The sequence below is a fragment of the Aquarana catesbeiana genome, linkage group LG06 (genome assembly GCF_042186555.1).
Source record: "Aquarana catesbeiana isolate 2022-GZ linkage group LG06, ASM4218655v1, whole genome shotgun sequence".
Lineage (NCBI taxonomy): Eukaryota > Metazoa > Chordata > Amphibia > Anura > Ranidae > Aquarana > Aquarana catesbeiana.
In genome coordinates, this window is record NC_133329.1 from 350,921,948 (window position 1) to 350,946,009 (window position 24,062).

Genomic DNA, 24,062 nt, shown 5'->3' on the forward strand with positions numbered 1-24,062 from the left:
TTCCAGTAGCGCTGACAAGAGTTTTGTTTGTTTTTACAGCGATCACATGGTACAGGGCCAATCACAGCAGCCCTGTACCGCAGTCTGTGGCATTTGTATCTTCTGATAAAATAAATAATGATATTTGAAGCGCTTCACAATGTGCATGAAAATGAATATATAAGAATAAATATAAATATAAATAGTCAAATAAATCCAGCGGTGAGTAAAAATTCCTAAAAAATCCAGCAATCAAAATAGTGTAAAATTATAAAAAATTAGTGACACCAAATGTGTAAAAAAATTCACATAAAAAATCCACATAAAAATAAATATATAGGGATGTATTCAGAAGGTTCAATTATACAGGTGTAGAATCCTGATTGGTATAGAGCTTTTGATCACTAGCAAAGCTGTTTAAAAACACTTGCTTAATCAAAGTGCTCATTGACCTTCATAGTAACAATGTGCTTTTTGCTTCTATTCACAACCAATGTGAGAATCATAAATGGGCAGATAAGAGAAAAAACCAATCATTGTGCAATAGTTAGGATACCAAGGTACACAGGCAAACTTCAATCCACTCACCTGTGCCTTATAATGATAAGGCATATGCAGGTTTTACTAGTCAGCCGCCTTTAGACAGGAGCAAATTCACTGCAGTACACTGTGTGATACTGCTGATCTGCACAGAGCATCCTTGGCTCCTCCCACGCGTTACATCACAGTCACGTGACTTTTTCAAGGATCTAGTAAAACCTGCATATGCCTTATCATTATAAGGCACACGTGAGTGGATTGAAGTTTGCCTGTGTACCTTGGTATCCTAACTATTGCACAATGATTGTTTTTTTCTCTTATCTGCCTGTTTATGATTCTCACATTGGTTGTGAATAGAAGCAAAAAGCACATTGTTACTATGAAGGTCAATGAGCACCTTGATTAAGCAAGTGTTTTTAAACAGCTTTGCTAGTGATCAAAAGCTCTATACCAATCAGGATTCTACACCTGTATAATTGAACCTTCTGAATACATCCCAATATATTTATTTTTATGTGGATTTTTTATGTGAATTTTTTTACACATTTGGTGTCACTAATTTTTTATAATTTTACACTATTTTGATTGCTGGATTTTTTAGGAATTTTTACTCACCGCTGGATTTATTTGACTATTTATATTTATATTTATTCTTATATATTCATTTTCATGCACATTGTGAAGCGCTTCAAATATCATTATTTATTCTTTTTAAGTGACTCTGAAAACACTCTCTTTTGATAGCAGCCTCACTTGGTTTTATGTGTAATTATCAGCTATTTAGCATCACAGCGCTTTGTGTTTTATATATATTTTTTCCATGTATCTTCTGATAGCATCCACGAACAGCTGATGCAGGAGGATATACGGGTACGTCCACCTGCACAGGCACTGCTCCCATTCGACCGTATATATACATTGCCTGGACAGGAGGTGGTTCAAGTGTCAGCACATATACAGTGCCTTGAAAAAGTATTCATACCACTTGAAATTTTCCACATTTTGTCATGTTACAACCAAAAACCTAAATGTATTTTAATGGGATTTTATGTGATAGACCAACACAAAGTGGCACATAATTGTTAAGTGGAAGGAAAATGATAAATGGATGTGAAAATCTTTTGCAAATAAATATGTTGAAAGTGTAGCGCACATTTGTATTCAGCCCCCTGAGTCAATACTTTGTAGAACCACCTTTCACTGCAATTAAGGCCACAAGTCTTTTTGAGAATGTCTCTACCAGCTTTGCACATCTAGAGAGTGACATTTTTGTCCATTTTTCTTTGAAAAATAGCTCAAGCTCTGTCAGATTCGATGGAGAGCGTCTGTGAACAGCAATTTTCAAGTCTTGCCACAGATTCTCAATTAGATTTAGGTCTATACTTTGACTGGGCCATTCTAACACATGAATATGCTTTGATCTAAACCATTCCATTGTAGCTCTGGCTGTATGTTTAGGGTCGTTGTCCTGCTGGAAGATAAACCTCCGCCCCACTCTCAAGGCTTTTGCAGACTCCAGCAGGTTTTCTTCTAAGATTTCCCTGTATTTGGCTCCATCCATCTTTCCATTAACTCTGACCAGCTTCCCTGTCCCTGCTGAAGAAAAATATCCCCACAACATGATGCTGCCACTACCATGTTTCACGGTGGAGATGGTGTGTTTAGGGTGATGTGCGGTGTTAGTTTTCCGCCACACATAGCGTTTTGTATTTAGGTCAAAAAGTTAAATTTTGGTCTCATCTGACCAGAGCACCTTCTTCCACATGTTTGCTGTGTCCCCCACATGGCTTATCGCAAACTGCAGATTGGACTTTTTATGGCTTTCTTTCAACAATGGCTTTCTTCTTGTCACTCTTCCATAAAGGCCAGATTTGTAGAGTGCACCGCTAATATTTGTCCTGTGGACAGATTGTCCCACCCGAGGTGTGGATCTCTGCAGCTCCACCAAAGTTACTATGGGCCTTTTTGACTGCTTCTCTGATTAATGCTCTCCTTGCCTGGAATGTCAGTTTAGGTGGACAGCCATGTCTTGGTAGACTTTCAATTGTGCCATACTCTTTACATTTTCATATATTAGATTGAACAGTGCTCTGTGCGATGTTCAAAGCTTGGGATATTTTTTTATATCCTAACCCTGCTTTAAACTTCTCTCCAACTTTATACCTGACCTGTCTGGAGTGTTCCTTGGTCTTCATGATGCTGTTTGTTCACTAAGGTTCTCTAACAAACCTCCGAGGGCTTCACAGAACAGCTATATTTATACTGAGATTACATTACACACAGGTGGACTCTATTTACTAATTAGGTGACTTCTGAAGGCAATTGGTCTCACTAAATATTAGTTAGGGGTATCAGAGTAAAGGGGGGTGAATACAAATGCACGCCACACTTTTCATATATTTAAATTTAAAAACATTGGAAAACCATTTACCATTTTCTTTCCACTTTGTGTGCCACAATTGTGTGCCACTTTGTGTTGGTCTATCAGATAAAATCTCAATAAAATACATTTACGTTTTTGGTTGTAACATGCCAAAATGTGAAAAATTTCAAGGGGTGTGAATACTTTTTCAAGGCACTGTAGTATTTAATACTTTGGCTATGGATAGATGCTGGTGGATGAAATCATTCACCCACTTCTCATACATTTCTAGGACATGTGCTAATAATTCCCCACTTGAGGTTATGGTTTTCCTCGCCAGGTATAAAAGCTTTGTTGCACTAATAGAAATTCAGTTATACTAATAACCTCCATTTTCATGGTCTTACCTCCACTTTTCTGTTATGAAAGTTCAATAAGCATTAGAGTTAGATGGCAGCGTCTAGTGCACTACATAATCTAACAGACATAGCCAAACACAATATCTCCTTTACTTAGCCCTTTGGCGTGTTGATTTACTAAAAGCAAATCGATTGTTCACTTTGCAAGATATGTTTTACCTTGCAAAGAATACACAATTACATGCAAAAAAAAATAAAAACACAGTATTTTGCTTGCACTTGATTGTATGATGAAAGTCAGCAGAGCTTCACTTCATTCAACAAGCAGGGGGAAATTTCCCTTGCAAAGTAAAATTCTTTTGCAAAGCAAATAGACTTTAAATCCGAGTGAAACCCCCTATAAATCTGTATGAGGATGCTTGTGATGAGGTATGTGGCAAATATCAATCTATGCCAGCATAGAGCACTGGAGTAGGAGACCATGAAAATTGTTTTAGCCTTTAGAATGGGTATTCAAATGGCTTTAAAAGCAAACTCAGTTTAAAATAATTAAAAATGGCTATTTACAGGGCACATTGCTGGATCAAGATGGGGCTCTGGTAAGTATAAGAGTGAAATAAAACCAAAAATACCTGCGGTAAAATAAAACCTTGAATGCTATTAGTAATAGTGAAAATTTAAAGCATCTGGCACAAATCTTCTGGAAAAAAAAGATGATCTAAATGACATACAACACAAATGCAGTGCTAAAAACTGATGAAAAGTCCCAATGTAAATAGATGAAATATCTCCATATAGACAGTCCAATGGGTGTAATAATTCACACACAGAAAGTGCTGGTAAGGGTACCTTACCAAGAGGGAAAGGTTCACACTGACTCTTACCCCAACAAATGGACTACTTAATCAAAAGCAGTCAAATATGCTTAGGAATCATCAACTTGGATATCTCTACAAATGGAAGGATAGGCTTTATGACCATCATTAGGATCCTCCCAGACAGGCTTTCATCGCATTAGGACATCATGAATATAGGCATAAAAAACTTCATTGTGTAGTATTACTGACAAGTGAATTTATTTTGAGCACAACAAAAGCCAGAATACTCACAAACATCACGGTAAAAAAACACATAAATCCAATAAAACCATAAAACAATCAATGTTTCCATCCAGTATATTGGCTGATTGTTGAGCTTGGCAACGTCACGTGACTCGACTCCTCCCACTGAGTTTAGCTGTGAAAGACGTCATCAGGGGCGTGGTCACATATACAAGAGTTGCCATATATATGTACTAGATGCCAGACATGAAATAGCAAGCAATTACCAGCATTACGAAAACCAGAAGTGGGAACGATCAGTATGAAACAGGAAATTACGCATCTGCGTTCAACCCGGAGGAAATTAGGTGTTACAGCAACTTCCTGACAGAGACTACATAACAACAAAGAAAGGCAGTCAATCCGATCGTACTGTAATGGCCAAATTGCAAGATAACCAGCCCAAAACGAATTGCACTGGTACTGGGAGAATGTTAGCTAAAAATATTTGCTTAATGTGACACTGTCAATGGAACCTGTAATAGGATGAAGCTCATAGTGTCATCTAGTGGACCGAAACATTCATAGCATATTGGTTAAAGACAATCATACACAAATTATGTACAAATTTATAAAAATGACATAACAAACCTAGCAATAATTCTAGAAACACTGAAAAAAATGATAATTTCATCAAAAATGTCCAAAAATATGATAAAATAAAAATAAAAGATATAACGACACCAAAAGAAAAAGATATAAACTGTCGTTTATAAATGCATTTATATTCCAAACAATTCTTAAACCATGGGGCCTGTAGGATTTAACTACTTGCCGACCAGCCATTGTAATTTTACTGAGGCAGGTCAGCACGATCCCGTGAGCCGTTGTAGCTATACGTCAGCTCACGGGATCGGGATAGCAGGCGCACGCGGAACCACGATCCGTCACTTCCTCTAGGTCAGTCCCCTCCCCCTACAGTTAGAAACACACATAGGGAACACAGTTAACTCCTTGATCGCCCCCTAGTGTTAACCCCTTCCCTGCCAGTGACATTTTTACAGTGATCAGGGCATTTTTGTAGCACTGATCGCTGTATAAATGCCAATGGTCCCAAAAATGTGTCAAAAGTGTCCGATGTGTCCGCCATAATGTCGCAGTCCCGATAAAAATCGCAGAACGCCGACATTACTAGTAAAAAAAAATAATAATAAAAATGCTACAAATCTATCCCCTATTTTGTAGACGCTATAACATTTGTGCAAACCAATCAATATATGCTTATTGCGATTTTTTTACCAAAAATATTTTGAAGAACACATATCGGCCTAAACTGAGAAAAAATTAGCTTTTTTTAAAAAAAATGGGGATTTTTATTATAGCAAAAAGTACAAAATATTGTGTTTTTTCAAAATTGTTGCTCTTTTGTTTTGTTTATAGTGCAAAAAATAAAAACCACAGAGGCGAGTAAATACCACCAAAAGAAAGCTCTATTTGTGGGAAAAACGGATGTCAATTTTGTTTGGGTGCAGCATTGCATGACTGCACAATTGTCATTTAAAGTGACGCAGTGCCATATCGCAAAAATTCATTGGTCATTCAGCAGCCAAATCTTCCAGGGCTGAAGTGATTAAGCCAGAAGATCCATTTAGTCTGGAGATTTCTTTCGTGATGTGGCTACCTCTCCAATGGGGATTATACTTGTCTATGGCCATGAACTAAATACATTTTAAGTTCCTGCCATGATGGGTATCAAAATGCCTAGAGAGGCTATGTTTAGGAAAGCCTTTTTTAATATTGGCTATATGCTCTTTCATACGCATCTAAAAGGTGTGAATGGTACACCCAACATAATGTAACCCGCATGAACAGGTAATAATGTAGAAAACATTTTTAGAAAAGCAAGTTAAAAATGATTGAATATCATAGGTTTTAGCTGTGGTGTTGGACCTAAAAAAGGTATATTTCCTGTCCTTGAAGAAAGAAAAACACCTGAGAAGAGGAAGTAGCTGCACACCCCAAATAATTCAGAAGAAAAGAAATTCTCCCCCAGGAGGAAGGGGTTTTGTAGGCAGCAAGTAATGTATAAGGGTGACACTCAATTAAAAGGAGTAATTTTTATTGAACTATGCGACAGTAGAATAAAAAACATGAGCTGTGGTACAGAAGAAATTGTAAAAGCGCAAAAGCGCATATAAAACTACACACAATTATACAAATAATCAAGCACTTGGATAGGTCTGGCGCGTTTCGACCCCATCAGGTCTTCTTCAGAGGATATGTATGCGTTGTAGAAAGAGTTTACATATATAAAAGTTGTGTTCCTCACAGGTCTGTATGTGTTTCACTCCCCTTCAATATCCTTTTTCTATTTTTTCTTTCTTTTTCTTTTTCTTTTCTCTTTCTTTTTCTTCTCACTTGCACCATTTTCTTCTTCTTCTTCTTCTCCTGAGTATACCTGGATACATGCTATTATTTCTTGACTATTAAGTACATCCAAGTACATATAATTTAATTGCTGACAATTAGATAAATACTTTCAATTTTGGATAAAATTATGATTATTATCATTTAACTAATTCAAGCATGCACATTTTGAATTAAATCATAATTATATTCCTTCAAAAGCACTAATCAGTGCCATTGCTTGATGTTCAGGTCGCAGGTGCCTTTAGCCCACACGCCCCTTACCAACTATGGGGCATTCCACAAGTGTAGTCCATCGTAAGTTGCACAGTTGCGCTCGGCCTTTTTGAAAGTTTCAGATTCAGGAGAAATGGCTATACACACGTGATTGGTAACTATGCCTTAAATTGTTTTTTGCATCTTTATATCCATTGTACATAATTTTGATACAATTGATTGATACAATTGACACAACATTTATATATGTAAACGTTTTCTACAGTGCATACATATCCTCTGAAGAAGACCCGATGGGGTCTGTACAATTGTGTGTAGTTTTATATGCGCTTTTGCGCTTTTACAATTTCTTCTGTACCACAGCTCATGTTTCTTACTCTACTGTCACATATTTCAATAAAAATTACTCCTTTTAATTGAGTGTCACCCTTATACATTACTTGCTGCCTAGAAAACCCCTTCCTCCTGGGGGAGTATTTCTTTATTTCCTGTCCTTAGCAAAGAAGGGACACAGAGGATAATACACCCATGCAGGTCACTGATCACCTGTTTTCTTATATATTATTTGTTGTAGGCTTTAGGTAAACACAAATGACTATTGTGTTCCCCTCCTCTTGCCTGCCCTCTTTCTCATTGAGGTCCAATAACCTTGCTGCTGCTGCCTCTAGACCGGAGGTCTCTCCTCCGATGTGCCTTCCCGGCAAGGGGGGGAGCCGTCCTTCGTGACTGGCTCCTCCCCCCCTCTTCCCCATTGGACATCCAGGCTGGCCCTGTTTGTTACGTTGGGGATGTCTTCTCCCTTGCCGCGCGTGCGATGTGACACGGGTGCGTCGCGTGGTTACGACGGAGATGACGCTGGTGCAGGGCCTCGGCTCATCACGAACGCCGGGAAGGCCACACGAGGCTGCCATAATGGTGGCCATTCCCTTTATTACGGTCCTGTGGATCAGTATAGTGTGGGAAGGCATCCACACCTGAGCACACGCCCATAGGTAAGGATATATATATACTTTAAACACCTCATACTGGCAGTCCTTCTATTTGGATTGGTTTGATGTCTCTGCAGCTCTCACACCGTAAGTACACTTTTCTGCTATATGTCCCTGCACCACTGTAGCCCTATATATTTGCAATCGGTCTACTATACTGATTATGCATTTATAATACATGTTCTACATCCTATATATTATTATTTTCTTTTATATATACATTTCAGACTTGTCTACTCGGTTTGGATAAATGTCCACTGAGCCTGACATAATTTGCGGCCAATCCCGGGCTAGGCCACAACTGAGTCTGATCATATAGGCTTTCACATCAGCTGAGGTAAACACTCATGATTATCTTGTCACAATTATGCATGCTTCTTTTTGTGGGCACCATTTTCCCCTTTTTCTCTTTTTAATCCAGTCACAGTTTTTGCACGTTTGGTCTTTGTTTGCCCCATAGGATGTGCAGCATATACTGCACGCATTTCCGTTTCACTTTCACTTTTTGGAGTACTTACTATCACCCATACACCATCTGTTCCTTATTTCACTTCCTATTACATTATTAAAACGAGCTGTTGCACACTACTTGGACTCTTTATATTACTTAAGTTGTCACTAATGATTGCTAATCGTTTATGAACTTTTGCACTCACTTACTATCCTCATTTAAACATACACGTCCAACATTATAGGGCCCCAGTCTGCATATGAGATATGCACGCTGATAAGCGCCCTATACTCGATTATTTAATTAAGGGAATATCTCTCGATATAATGTTTTGATACATGTTATGGGTGTGCTTTTTAGGTGTGTTCTTTGGGTTTTCGCTGCAGGTGTTGTCTGCTCCCCGACCGATCGACTGGCCGGATGGGGGGAGACTTATAGTGTGACTTCTCGTAAGCCACATCGGTGGATTGTTTGCTCCGGTGCTGGTGGCCGCACCAGTGGAGGTGTCATGTGACCTATTGGGGAGAGAGAATAGGCATTTGGTTTTAAAAGGGGACCTCTATATAGGAAGCCTTCTACTTTTAGGACACGCATTATTGGGTAATTATATCATATAGAATATTGCACATTAGTTCTATTATACGCAATTAAGTTCTTACACATATACATTTCTTGAATATTCCTTAACAGACTAACCTCTGATGAAGACCTTGGATATATAGGTTGAAACGCGTCAGCTTTTATTGTTTGATGTTGACAATATTTGTTAAATATTGTTATGGAAATATGTCTGTATAATGTGTCTGTTCCTATGAGGTCTGTAAACACTCTGTATCAGAGCTCATCTTTTAACCTTGATGTTGAATCATTTTTGTAAAATACAATTCTTTTTATACAACATTGGTTTAATATTTTGAATTTTGCTGCCAAAAAACCCCACCCTGGGGAAACCCTTTTTTCTTTTTTATTTCCTGTCCTTAACCTCCCTGGCGGTATGATTATTTTAGATTTTTGATGCTGAAAGCGGTACAATTATTTTGCACAGAAATTTGGCCTTTTACATTATAGGCCTGTAATTCTTAGGAATAATTCACTTAAATCTGTCCAAACAAGAACAAACTAGTAGAAATCCCGGGTATGATAAAGTTTGAAAAACAAAATAAAAAATTATTGTATAATAAATAACTATAAATAATTATAACAAATAATAATAAAAATTATTCAAATATGTAATCAAATCAAAAACACTGAAACACTGTTTGATGACGGATTTCCCCACAAATCACTATCACTCAATTCTGCAAGTGATTCTAATTTATTATCTCTGTTTTCTAGCTGGTCTAAAGCCACTTTTGATGTAAAGGGACAGTTTTAGTTGCTATGAAAAATCTCCAGTTTCCAGGCAGAAAGAACAGTTTTGTATAATATAAAACTGCATGCAGGACACTGGACAGACCACTAGGGACAAAGGGGATGTGTAATTATTTGATACAGTATTGTAATCTGTAAGATTACAGTATACTGTATCTGTACTGTGTGTTTTACTTTTTGAATTTAGTGCTGAACTCCGTCCCTGTGCGTCACAACGCTCGCAGGGAACGGAGCTCGGCACTGTGAATCGAGCTTGCCGATCACAGCGGGGAGACATTGCAGGATCTAGGGGACAAGGTAAGTAACTTCTACAAGGATCCTGCAATGCAATCCCGAGTCTGGCTCAGGGATACCACTTTTGGTATTGAAAATCCACCCCAAGCCAGACTTGGGAATACCGCTAGGGGGGTTAAGACAGTTTGTCTGACACACCACACATCATCTACAATGATAAAAACCTTTCAACTGGTGAAAAACACCACATTTCCTAGCAGGATCAACTATATAAGGTGCAACCTGCAACCTCAGAGGGGGTTCAGGTAGAGCCGAACCCAAAGGTCCAGCATTACTAAGGACACCCCAATGTTTTTTGAGTATATTCCTAATAACAAAATGTTGGGTGGAATATGAGGTAAAAAAAGGAAAACTTGGAAGTGAACCTGGAAAAATGGTCATTCTGTCTCTCTGTGGAAAGGAGGCAACATTGATGTCATGTCCCTCTGTTTTATTTCTAAAATGGTCTTATCAAGCTCTATGGGGTCATATCCTTTTTCCAGGAACCATTCTTTAAGATAACCTGCCTCCCGCAAATAATCCTCTTGCAAAGTACAGTTCCTTCTCAACCATAGGAACTGACTTTTTGGTATGGGTTTGAGCCACTCCTTATGGTGGCAACTTTTGACATCAATAAAGCCATTTTGGTCGGTGTCCATAAAATACGTAGAGGTCACAAGCTTATGATTCTGTACCCTGATATTCAAATCGAGAAAGTGAACCTCTTCCTTACTCATCTCATGCTGAAAAATGATTCCACGATTGGATTAGAAGATATGAAACCATTAAGAGAATCAGCATTGCCATCTCATAGGAGGAAGACGTCATCAGTGTACCATCTCCAGAGAACCAATTCTGGTCTCCAAGGGGCATCGATGACGTCCTCCTCCCACTTGGCCATAAACAAATTGGCCATACTTGGTGCAAATTTGGTGCCCATGGCTACGCCATGGCACTGCAAGTAATAGGAGCCCTGGGTCCAAAAATAGTTCCACCCCATAGAAAAATACAATAGCTGCAGAATACATTTTTGCTGCAAAGAAGGAAAGGAAGAATTTCTACTCAGGAAATATTCCACCGATTCCCTCCCATGCTGATCTGAGATAATGGTGTAAAGGGAAACCACATCTGCCATAGCTAGGATGTAGCTATCCCTCCGCTCTGCTCCACTCCACTCCACTCCATCAAGCAAGTTGATTAACCTAAGTGGAATCTTTCAAATAGGAGGGGGTTCTAGTGACCAATGGTTGCAGGTAATTATGTAACAACCCACTCTGGATGTGATGGAGTCAATCCCACTTATAATAGGTCTACCTGGTGGTCGAAGGGGATTTTTATGTATCTTTGGTAAATAGTACATTACTGGCACATGCGGGGCCATAGGGACCAAAAAAGTTCTTCTCCTTTTTAGTAAGAATATCCCCCTTATATCCTTCCTCGATAATGGTCAACAGCTATTTCTTAAACCTATAGGTGAGATTATTAAGTATCACAGAATAGGTCCCTACATCTGACAGAATCCTATTAAGCTCCTCTAAAAAGGCTTCCCGATCCAGAATGATAATCCCCCCCCTTGTCTGTGGGGTGGCCAACAATGTCCTTATGTAGTTTTAGAGAATCCAACCCTTGTTAAAACTAGGATCCACACCGGATTTCTTAACTTTGACAGTTTTCAAATCCTCATGGACAAGGTCTTTAAGAAAATATAAGATGGGGCTGGGGGGGGGACTGCATCCAGAAGGTTATTTTAAGGTAAGAAAAACCTTCTGCCTTTTGAACCACTTTAAATATACAAACCCTTAGAGCTAAACAGCTAAAATTATAGAAATATAGAAGTGTATAGTCGGAAAAATACCAAGTGGTCCATTAACCACTTCAGCCCTGGTAGGATTTACCCCTTCCTGACCAGAGCACTTTTTACAATTTGGCACTGCGTCGCTTTAACTGCTAATTGCGCGGTCATGCAATGCTGTACCCAAACGAAATTTGCGTCCTTTTCTTCCCACAAATAGAGCTTTCTTTTGATGGTATTTGATCACCTCTGCGGTTTTTATTTTTTGCGCTATAAACAGAAAAAGGCTGAAAATTTTGAAAAAAAATTATATTTTCTACTTTTTGTTATAAAAAAAATCCAATAAACTAAATTTTAGTCATACATTTAGGCCAAAATGTATTCTGCCACATGTCTTTGGTAAAAAAAATGTCAATAAGCGTATATTTATTGGTTTGCGCAAAAGTTATAGCGTCTACAAACTAGGGTACATTTTCTGGAATTTACACAGCTTTTAGTTTATGACTGCCTATGTCATTTCTTGAGGTGCTAAAATGGCAGGGCAGTACAAACCCCCCCCAAATGACCCCATTTTGGAAAGTAGACACCCCAAGGAAATTGCTGAGAGGCATGTTGAGCCCATTGAATATTAATTTGTTTTGTCCCAAGTGATTCAATAATGACAAAAAAAAAATTACAAAAAGTTGTCACTAAATGATATATTGCTCACACAGGCCATGGGCATATGTGGAATTGCACCCCAAAATACATTCAGCTGCTTCTCCTGAGTAAGGGGATACCACATGTGTGAGACTTTTTGGGAGCCTAGCCGCGTACGGGGCCCCGAAAACCAATCACTGCCTTCAGGATTTCTAAGGGCGTAAATTTTTGAATGTAAATATCCCCTATGATAGCAATAGGTAGTGACAGGTACTCTTTTTTGAAAAAATTGGGGTCTATTAGATCTCTCCTCTGCCCTCAAAGCATCTAACCACACCAAGATCGGTGTGATAAAATGCTTTCCCAATTTCCCAATGGTGCTGTTTACATCTGGCAAAATCTAAGTCATGAAATGCTCGTAGCTTCCAGTTTCTTAGGCCATAGAGATGTTTGGAGCCACTCTGGTCTCTGATCAGCTCTATGGTCAGCTGGCTGAATCACCAGCTGCATTCTCAGGTTCCCTGTTGAGACAGGAGAGCCAGAGAAAAACATGGAAGACGGTGGGGGGGGCATTCCCTTCCACTGCTTGTAAAAGCAGTCTAGAGGCTAATTAGCCGCTAGGATTGCTTTTACATGAAAGCTGACCACTGGCTGCAAAGAATGATACCAAGATGATACCTAAACCTGCAGGCATCATTCTGGTATAACCACTCAAAGTCGTGAATGGCGTCCCTGAAGACAAAAAAATGGTTAACAATAAAACACAGTAAACGGTAAAGTATAAAAAATTGCACACCTGAAAAGCAAACATGATAAATCATAATAACAATAAAACATTGCAGAATAGAATACAGTAAAAAAGAGCAGAAAAATAGAGAGAGAATAGAGAGAGAGAGAGAACAATAAAACGACAACTATTTTTTTTTTTATTTTTTTTTTTTGTGTTTTTTTTTTTTTTACACTTTTTTTTGTAAGTGTAACTTTTATAACTGTAACCGGTTCCAGGTTCGGGTCTCTCAAAATGCGATGGCATCTTGGGAGACCCTGTGTTAGTGTGCCTAGTCTGTGCAATGCTGTACGCTAATACTCAACTAGTGTATGGTAGCGTTCAAAACATTCACCAATGCAAAGACCAGGATTGTCAGGACAGGAGGGACAATAATAGCGGGTGTCACGCCTATATCACGACATCTTTTTTGGGGGGGTTTGTTGGGTAGGGGTACTCGGGAGGACATAAAGAAAATACCTCTCATGCAGCCGACTGCATTTGGTTGGGGATGTGAATGGGGAGAGTATGGGCGCTTCAGAAGTGGTGGGTTCCCAATTATTAGAATTGGGAAATGCAGCAGGAAGGGCATTATTGGCACGACGGGCCTGTGTTTGTCTTCTTCTTGGTGGCAGCGGGACACTACTTGTGCTTGCCACCTCACCAGCTTGAACTGCACTTATGGGACTCGCCACGTCACCAAGTGTTACTGAAGTGCTGGTTTGACTACGACCGGGGTATACTAGGCCGCTGGTGCTTGCCAGTTCACCAAAATGCTGCCAAAAAAACTGTTAGCGATCACAGGGATCAGGCCTGACTCTGCGAACGCTGCAGTTACGTGTTTAGTGTTTTGTAAGTGACAGTGATCGATCGATACTGCACTTGGGTGGGCTGGGCTGGGCCGGGCGGAGGGGCAAAAGGCAAGTGCTAGCAGGTATCTGGGCTGATCCCCCTAACACTGCGTTTTTGGGAACCCTAAACTGCTGGGGACGCTAGTATAGATCTGATTGGATCAGATATTGATCCGTTCAGATACTATACCACTAAGGGAGGTGTACGGTGCGTGCGTGGGTGCTAACCTGATGCTGCCTGGGGCGACGCATATCACCGCCGGGCGATCAGGGGGCTAAACCTTTATTCGGTAATAAACGGCGGGTGCCCTGACACTATAAAAAATAAACGAACTAACCAGCGTCACCCGTAACAGTTATACGGTGATCACTGGTGAAAGGGTTAACTAGGGGGCAATCAAGGGGTTAAAACATTTATTAGATAGTGTATGGGGGTCCCTGATGCTATAAAACACTGACGGCGAACCTAAATATTTACCTCCCTAACTAGCGTCACCAGTGACACTAATACAGCGATCAGAAAAATAATCGCTTAGTGACACTGGCGACGGGGTGATCAAGGGGTTAAAACTTTATTAGGGGGGTACCCTAGACCTAAAGGGAGCTAACACTAACTGCCCTACCACACTAACTGTCACAAACTGACACCAATGCAGTAATCAGAAAAAAAACAAACTGCTTGGTGTCAGTGTGACGGGGGAGTGATTAGGGGGTGATCGGGGGGTGATTGGGGGGTGATGGGGGTTGTAATTTGTGCCTGCCATGTTCTACTGTGTGTGTGTTTTACACTCACTCAGATGACTTCTCTCCTCGGTGCCGGAACGGAAAATACCGAGCCGAGGAGAGATGACATCACTTCCTCTGCTACTGTTTACTATACAGCAGCAGAGGAATGATTCTATTGGCTGGGTGCGATCAGGAGGGGGGGGACACGAATGGATGGTCTCCCCCTCACCTCCGATCGCCGGGGGACAAATGTCGACCACCCGATCGGACCCCCCGCCCGCGGGAGGCAGATCATGTACAGGTACGTGATTCTGCCTGCCCGTGCCATTCTGCCGATGTATATCGTCGTGAGGTGGTCAGCAACTGGTTAAGTCTTACCTCTTTTTTAACATTTAGTTATCTTATTTATTTATTTATTTATTTTTGTGTTTATTTTCATTACCTTTTTAAAAAATATGTTTTTATACACTCAATGAACATTAGGAATGAGCTGAATGTACCTCAGTTCTGTTTAAGGGGGGTTTGCTGAATTATGCTGAAGTTCTGAACACTAATCCAAACCCCATTGAAGTCAGTAGTAGCTGAATCCTTAAATTCCATTCTGGCCATTTTAAAAGGTAATAGGCAAGGAATTGTCAAAGAAATGTCATAGAAGTCTGCAAATAAATAAATAAAATACTGTTTTGCTGGGAGCAGTGATTTTAACAATGCTTTAAGGAAAACATTAAACATGCCCAATTCCTTTACATAACACGCTTGGGGGGATACCCTAAACCTGTCTGTGAACTGATACACCTATATAATGCATACAATGGTGTTTAAATTGCAAGTAAATTACATTTCTGTGGCAGCTTTGAATTCACACAGATCCACGTCCTGTCAGGTGAGAGGAGACCGATGGTGTGTTCTCAGTACAGAGGTACACCGATTGGTCCCCTCCCGTTGTGAGTCCCCTCCCCCTACAGTTAGAATCACTCCCTAGGTAACATATTTAACCCCTTGATTGCCCCCTAGTGTTAACCCCTTCCCTGCCAGTCACATTTATATAGTAATCAATGCATATTTATAGCATGGATCGCTGTATAAATGTGAATGGTCCCAAAAATGTGTCAAAAGTGTCCGATATGTCCGCCGCAATATCGCAGTCATGATAAAAATCGCAGATCGCCGCCAATACTAGTAAAAAAAATAACAATAAAAATGCTACAAATCTATCCCCTATTTTGTAGATGCTATAACTTTTGCGCAAACCGATCAATATACGCTTATTGCAATTTATTTTTACCAAAAATATGTAGAAGAATACATATCGGCCTAAACTGAGGAAAAAATTTGTTTTTAAAAAAATAAATGTGGATATTTATTATAGCAAAAAGTAAAAAATATTGTGTTTTTTTCAAACTTGTCACTCTTCTTTTGTTTATAGCGCAAGAATTAAAAACCATTTGGGTACAGTGTTGCATGACTGCGCAATTGTCATTCAAAGTGTGACAGCGCTGAAAGCTGAAAAATAGCTTGGGCAGGAAGGGGGTAAAGGTTCCCTGTATTGAGGTGGTGAAAGGACCTTTAAAAAAAAAAAAGAAGCCAGCAGGGAAATGTGAACTACTAGACATGTTTTACTTTATAAACTGCCATGCTTGCTGTAGTACATCCTACAAAAAAAGGTGATGATGAAGATCTGTTATGAATTTTAAAAGGAAACCCCAAGCAAAAAAAGTAAACAAAAATAATTTGGTGTCCCCCTCAAAGTCCATACCAAACCTCCTTGGAACATGCAGCCTGACTGGCCTGTTGGGGGGGGGGAGAACATGCAGATTCCCTCCTGTACCAAAGCAGTCCTCAGAGAGGGCACTTTGCCAGGGGGCATCCCCCTGACAAAGGATTTTGTCCCCATGTTGATTATAACATAGGCCTCTTCCCCACAACCCTGGCTAAGTCTCTATTCCTTTAGTAAAGCATCCCCAATGAGTTGGTGAGAGATACTGTATGTCCTAATTAGACATTTTTGGTTAACGTGCTTCATCTGTGGACAAACACTTTATAAATCAGGCCATTCAGTAAACAGTTATTGTGAACCTGATCTCCAAAGATGAATTCTAGTTCAGTGAAGTATATTTTTATTCCAGTTGTGATTTTACATAGGCTTTTTCTCTATGAGAATAAAAAGGTTGAGCAACAAATATCTTTAAATGAATGTTTAGGAATACCTTGCTTTTTTTTCCCAAAAAAACCCTACAATTCTAAATTTGATTGCTACATAATTACTGTAACTGCTGCAGCTTTTTAATCATGTTTACTGCTTTCTTAATTGATTACAAATACAGTTTTGATCTTATCGCAGTATAATTTCCTCCAAGCAGTCTGCCTCTTACTTCGTAACTGTGTGGTCATTTTACTGAAATTAATTTGCATAATTACATGCTGATTTCCATTTCTTGCTGAAGCTTCTATTACTCTTTATTTAGTAATCATATTAACAGTAGCAATAATAGTAATATAAAAATATTTTATGGATTAAGGTTTTTGAAGATTTAATCATACATTAATGACAACAGTAAAATGAGCTAGCATGAAAAATTATTAATGACTGAATGATTTTTCGAAAGATCTGTTTTTTTTTTTTTTTCATTTATTTAAGAAAGAATGCAGAATTAGCATCCAATCAAAAAGGCTCTATTTTTTTTTTGCTAAGAGTATTAATAGAGTATTGTACAATATTAGCCATCCTTTATTGGCTGACTTAATTTATAAATGTTGCAAACTTTTGTGATAGCTGGGATCTCTTCTTCATGCTTTATTCAGTTTTCAACATTTCTGAAATGTATGAAGCCTGAAGAAGGTATTCAACTTTTACCTAAAGAAAACAACTGACGGACAGCGCTCAATGGACTGGATAATCAAATGGGAGAACTATAGGAGTCAATTGTGCCATATATTTATGCAATGTTTTTTTCATCAATGGATATATTTATGAGTTAAAAAGATAAATAAAGTAAAAGAGCCAAAGATACCACTGTGATTCCCATGGGCGTGGAGGGGTCAACACTTTTGCCTTTTTGTCACCTTATAGTAAACAATGGAGGTTTACTGAAAAGTCTGCAACCGCCCTTCTTAGGGGGGTCAAAACAGGCTTAGTAGAAAATGCAGGAACACTGTTAGGGATTCCCAGGTGACCATCTAGCATCAGTCAGGAGAAGCTTCCATGATCCATTAACAGGAAATGAGTGCTGCACACCAAATGGATGACCAAAGAGGCAAGAGCGCACCAATGGGCGACCATTGAGACAGGAATTGCGCACCAATGGATAACGACTTCCGCAGCGTGCAGATGGAATAACCAAAAAAAGGTAGAAAAAAACTCCAGTAGTGCAGAGATTCCTTTGATGGTTTATTTAAATAACAAGGTTCCAAAAACATAAAAACGTTCCTTGCAAGGATACAGATAAAAAGCTCTGCTAGTATCTTAAAAACAAGAACGCGCATGCATCGTGCGTGTATAAGCAACAGACCCTACGACCGTTTCGTCACAACTGACATCATCAGGGGTACGCACACGCGCATGTGCTTTAAATATCCACATGGCAGAGTGGAGAAACGCAGCCATAGGTTCACTAAAAACAATACCCAGAGCTTATTGGATAATCTAAAAAGAGATATTCCCGCCAACCTTTAACCCATCAGGTTGGTGGGGAAGGTGACTCATCACTGACACCCACAGGGCAGTCCTAATACTGCTCCCAAAAAAATATATAAAATTTAAATGTAAAAAACAGTGCCATCTTGTGGATTATTTATAAATTGACAACACAGGGCAGTCATGGTAACACTAAAAAAAAACATATAGAAGGCTATGCCATCTTGTGGATTATTTGAGTACTACCAGGTAAGTGAAAAGAATTTATAAGCTAAGCCCTTGAATAAAGTGTATCTTATTCTGAACCAATTTAGGGTTTAGCTTTTAGTGTAAAAACAATTCTAAAAGAAGTATGTTAGAAAAGGATACGCTCCTCCACATTACCAGAAAAACAGTTATATCATATTATAAAAAACAATCAATACAAAAAAACATAGCAAGAAATTATCCCCTAACAGGGGGATGAAAAACATAATATCCAGTACTGTATTATACAGAAGGGAATAAAGAACAGAATATCCAGTACTGTATTATGCAGAAGGGAAAAGGGATTCACAACATCAAGTAGATAATCAATGGTGCGTACAAAAAAGATTTAACCCAGAATTATTAACCAAGGATTATTGATGTAGGGGACATCAACAGTTATTTATAAAACAGTTGATGTCCCACTTAACATTCAAACCGTTGGGAACATGAGTGTTAAGCTTGTATTGGTTTCGGATCTAGAGATGGTTCTTCTACCATTACTCCCACGCCTATGGGGAATGTATTTTTCTAAAGCTACAAAGATGGTACCTTTAGGGTCTCTATTGTGTTTGAGATCATAGTGCTTAGAGACAGTATGCTTATCAAAACCCGTCTTTATATTTGTAATGTGTTCTCCCAGTCTGACGTGTAACATGCGGATGGTACGTCTGACATATTCCAAACCGCATGGACACCTAAAGAGGTACACAACGCACTTAGTGGTGCATGTTATAAATGATTTTATGGGGTATGTGACACCAGTGCCTTCCTATGTAAATTCAGTTATTCTCCTGTCACGTAGTGTGTTGACCTTACAAACCTTGCATTTTCTGCAAGGAAAGAAACCCTTTAAGTCTCCAAAAAACGTTGGGCGTGTAGGTGGGTCCGGAACATTAGGTGCAATTAGATGCCTGAGATTAGAGGCCCCTCTAAACAATACACATGGATTCTCTGGCAACAGTGGACCAAGAATCCGGTCATTTTTGACCACCGGCCAATGCTTTTTATTTTTAAATATTCTGATTCTTATACAACTTTCACACAGAGATAAACTTTTTATACATAGAAAAAGCGAATTACCAGTATTTTTCAAAAATCCTTCTTTAGAATCATTCATTATACATCAACAGAAAGACTATCATACAAAACAATAATCATCAGTCACAATATTTCTAATAAAAACATTTAATTTCTGTGAAATCATTTTCCTCTTTCTACAGATGGTCATCATTGAATATAATTTCCTGAAATAGAGGGGTTAAGGGAGGTATTCTAATCAGGAACTTTCCTTTAAAATATACTCAGATATTGAAAAAACAGAAGAAGCAACAAAATGCATGTTAAAACAGTGATTAGCCAGACCAGCTAATGAATGCACTGTAATGGTTTCACAGTAATCAAATGGATGAATAGATGTTATTGGTATATACCGTTAAACCGTGTCTGCGTTTCATTAAATGGAATTTATACAGTTTTAATGCAAATAAATCATCCTACCTACAGAACCGCATTACAAATATGCCAGAAAATGAATTTATTTTCTCAAGATAGGATTAGGACATAGTAACATAAATGTTTGGCACCATTGTAAGTCTGAGTGTGTATTGTGACAAAAGAATGGAGGAATTCCAGAGTGAAGATGCAAGTTACAGATGGCTTGGTGTTTATTATCTTCATTATTTTCTAAGATAAGGGATACAGTGATCTGTTGTTTTCTGACCTTGGAGTCCTGTTTCAATGTGGCTTGTGTCCTCATTTACAGCTCCTGTGCTTTTCAATTTCCAACAAATAAGCTAACCTATGATGGTGATTTCACATGAAGTATTTACAGCTATTAATTTGACAGGGAATAAAAAGAAAAGCCAAATTAGGATGCTAAATGCCTCTTTTAGCTTCTGTTAGGTGATTTCTACTGATTTTAGATATTTAACTGATATACTGATAAGTATAACTTGTAAACAAAAAGATACTCAGATCCATAGGGTCATATGGGAATAATCACCAATATCCAAAATACATGGCTGGAGAGTGAGACCACTAAGTCCAAAACAAAATTTTCTCAAGCTGTGCATTTTTATTTAAGTGTATGCATAGCCAAAGCTTTTTAGTTTTTGTTTAGAAAGGAAAGGATTAAAAATGCTGACAGGACTTTGCACTGTCTGTGTACCATTAGGGAAATTTCCCTTCACTTCATGTACTAGAGATGCAACAGGAAGTTAGAGAAAATCTCCCAAAGTTAGGGGAGTTCACCTCTTACACAGATGTCTCCCAAACAGGTGTCCCTATTAGAAGATTGCCCCTCATTTCTTGTTCTGGGGACAACACAAACATTTTGGATTTTCTCTCACTTCTTTTTTTCAGTGGCAACTCAACCAGGATAGTTAGAGGGGGGATTTTCTCAATGAGACAGGCAACAATAAATACCTGACAGAGTGTCTGATCCATCTCCATCTCCCCTTTTTCTGAAACAAAAAAAAAGGTTTTACCTAGAGAGATTAACCATGACTGTGATTAATTTTGTGCTATTTTAACTAACAATTGCACGGTCATGCAACGTTGTTCCCAAACTAAATGTACAGTGGGGACAGAAAGTATTCAGACCCCCTTACATTTTTCACTCTTTGTTATATTGCAGCCATTTGCTAAAATCATTTAAGTTCATTTTTTTCCTCATTAATGTACACACAGCACCCCATATTGATAGAAAAACACAGAATTGTTGACATTTTTGCATATTTATTAAAAAAGAAAAACTGAAATATCACATAGTCCTAAGTATTCAGACCCTTTGCTCAGTATTTAGTAGAAGCACCATTTTGATCTAATACAGCCATGAGTCTTTTTGGGAAAGATGCAACAAAGTTTTTCACACCTGGATTTGGGGATCCTCTGCCATTCCTCCGTGCAGATCCTCTCCAGTTCTGTCAGGTTGGATGGTAAACGTTGGTGGACAGCCATTTTTAGGTCTCTCTAGAGATGCTCAATTGGGTTTAAGTCAGGGCTCTGGCTGGACCATTCAAGAACAGTCACGGAGTTGTTGTGAAGCCACTCCTTCATTATTTTAGCTGTGTGCTTAGGGTCCTTGTCTTGTTGGAAGGTAAACCTTCGGCCCAGTCTGAGGTCCTGAGCACTCTGGAGAAGGTTTTTGTCCAGGATATCCCTGTACTTGGCCGCATTCATATTTTCCTCGATTGCAACCAGTCGTCCTGTCCCTGCAGCTAAAAACACCCCCACAGCATGATGCTGCCACCACCATGCTTCATTGTTGGGACTGTATTGGACAGGTGATGAGCAGTGCCTGTCTCCACACATACCACTTAGAATTAAGGCCAAAAAGTTCTATCTTGGTCTCATCAGACCAGAGAATCTTATTTCTCACCATCTTGGAGTCCTTCAGGTGTTTTTTAGCAAACTCCATGCGGGCTTACATGTGTCTTGCACTGAAGAGAGGCTTCCGTTGGGCCACTCTGCCATAAAGCCCCGACTGGTGGAGGGCTGTAGTGATGGTTGACTTTCTACAACTTTCTCCCATCTCCCAACTGCATCTCTGGAGCTCAGCCACAGTGATCTTTGGGTTCTTCTTTACCTCTCTCACCAAGGCTCTTCTCCCCCGATAGCTCAGTTTGGCCAGATGGCCAGCTCTAGGAAGGGTTCTGGTCGTCCCAAACGTCTTCCATTTAAGGATTATGGAGGCCACTGTGCTCTTAGGAACCTTAAGTGTAGCAGAATTTTTTTGTAACCTTGGCTAGATCTGTGCCTTGCCACAATTCTGTCTCTGAGCTATTCAGGCAGTTCCTTTGACCTCATGATTCTCATTTGCTCTGACATACACTGTGAGTTGTAAGGACTTTTATAGACAGGTGTGTGGCTTTCCTAATCAAGTCCAATCAGTATAATCAAACACAGCTGGATCCAAGTGAAGGTGTAGAACCATCTCAAGGATGATCAGAAGAAATGGACAGCACCTGAGTTAAATATATGAGTATCACAGCAAAGGGTCTGAATACTTAGGACCATGTGATATTTCAGTTTTTCTTTTTTAATAAATCTGCAAAAATGTCAACAATTCTGTGTTTTTCTGTCAATATGGGGTGCTGCGTGTACATTAATGAGGAAAAGAATGAACTTAATTTTAGCAAATGGCTGCAATATAACAAAGTGAGAAATTTAAAGGGGTTTGAATACTTTCCGTCCCCACTGTATATCTTTTTTTTTTACACAAAAAGGGATTTCTTTAAGAGGTATTTGATCACCTCTGGATTTTTTATTTTTTATTATATAAAAGAAAAAAAACGGGGGCGTGGCCTGGAGCCGATCCAAGATGGACGTGTGAGACGAGAGCTCCCGCTCCACTAGGTCCTTCTTCATCAGCGTTTCACAGCTAAACAGCGCTTTCTCCTTCACAAAGCCACAGGGACATGGTGAGGACGCCGAGGAGTATGTCAGCGACCCGTTCCCGCTCTCTGAGGACTCAGTTAAGTGCCCAGATCCCCGAGATCTTCTGCTCCCGGCCTAGGGAAAGGGCGCAGGCCTCACAATCTACCTCCGCCCGCACTTCCCGTTCTCCCAGCCCACAACGCATCTGAGCTCACATGGCGGCTGCAATAGACACTCCACAAGGTCCCCCACTGACCACCCCTGCTCTTACCATAGACGACCTACGCAGTGTAGCCACAGATATTAAATGCACACTGCAGGCAGCCATCTCAGACCTGAAAGCTGATATGCAGGCCATAGCATTGAGAGTGGATGACATAGAATCCACACAGGCCCGCCATGATGTCTCTCTCTGCCAGGTACAACAGGTCACAGAATCACATGCCATTCATCTCAGGGAGATTAATCGCCATATGGAAGACCTTGACAATAGGGGGAGAAGATGCAATCTGAGAGTGAGGGGTATCCTTGAAGCTATAGACCCCAATCTTCTCTCACAAACAGTCACAGACATTTTTAATAATCTCCTAGAAAGGCCCCCCGGTGCGCAGATTTCATTTGAACGCATACACAGAGCATTGCGACCAAGAGGAAGAGACACAGACCCACCCAGAGACATAGTTTGTTGTCTCTCTGTGTTCCCCCTGAAAGAAGAAATCCTCCGTAAAGCCAGGGGACGCAACCAGATTCTCTTTCAGGGCACGGAAATTAAAATATACCAGGATCTTTCTAACATCACACTCCAACGCAGAAGGGAACTAAAGCCTCTGTTAGAAGTATTGAGAGCCAGATCAATCCTATACCATTGGAAATTCCCATTCTGTTTGTCTGCGACTCATCAGGGTCGCACTGCGAACCTCAGAGTTCCAGAGGATTTAGAGCATTTTTTCAGTACTCTGGACATCCCATTTGTAGAGGTCCCAGATTGGTACAGTGACTTTCGCCTACCTCCCCTAAATAG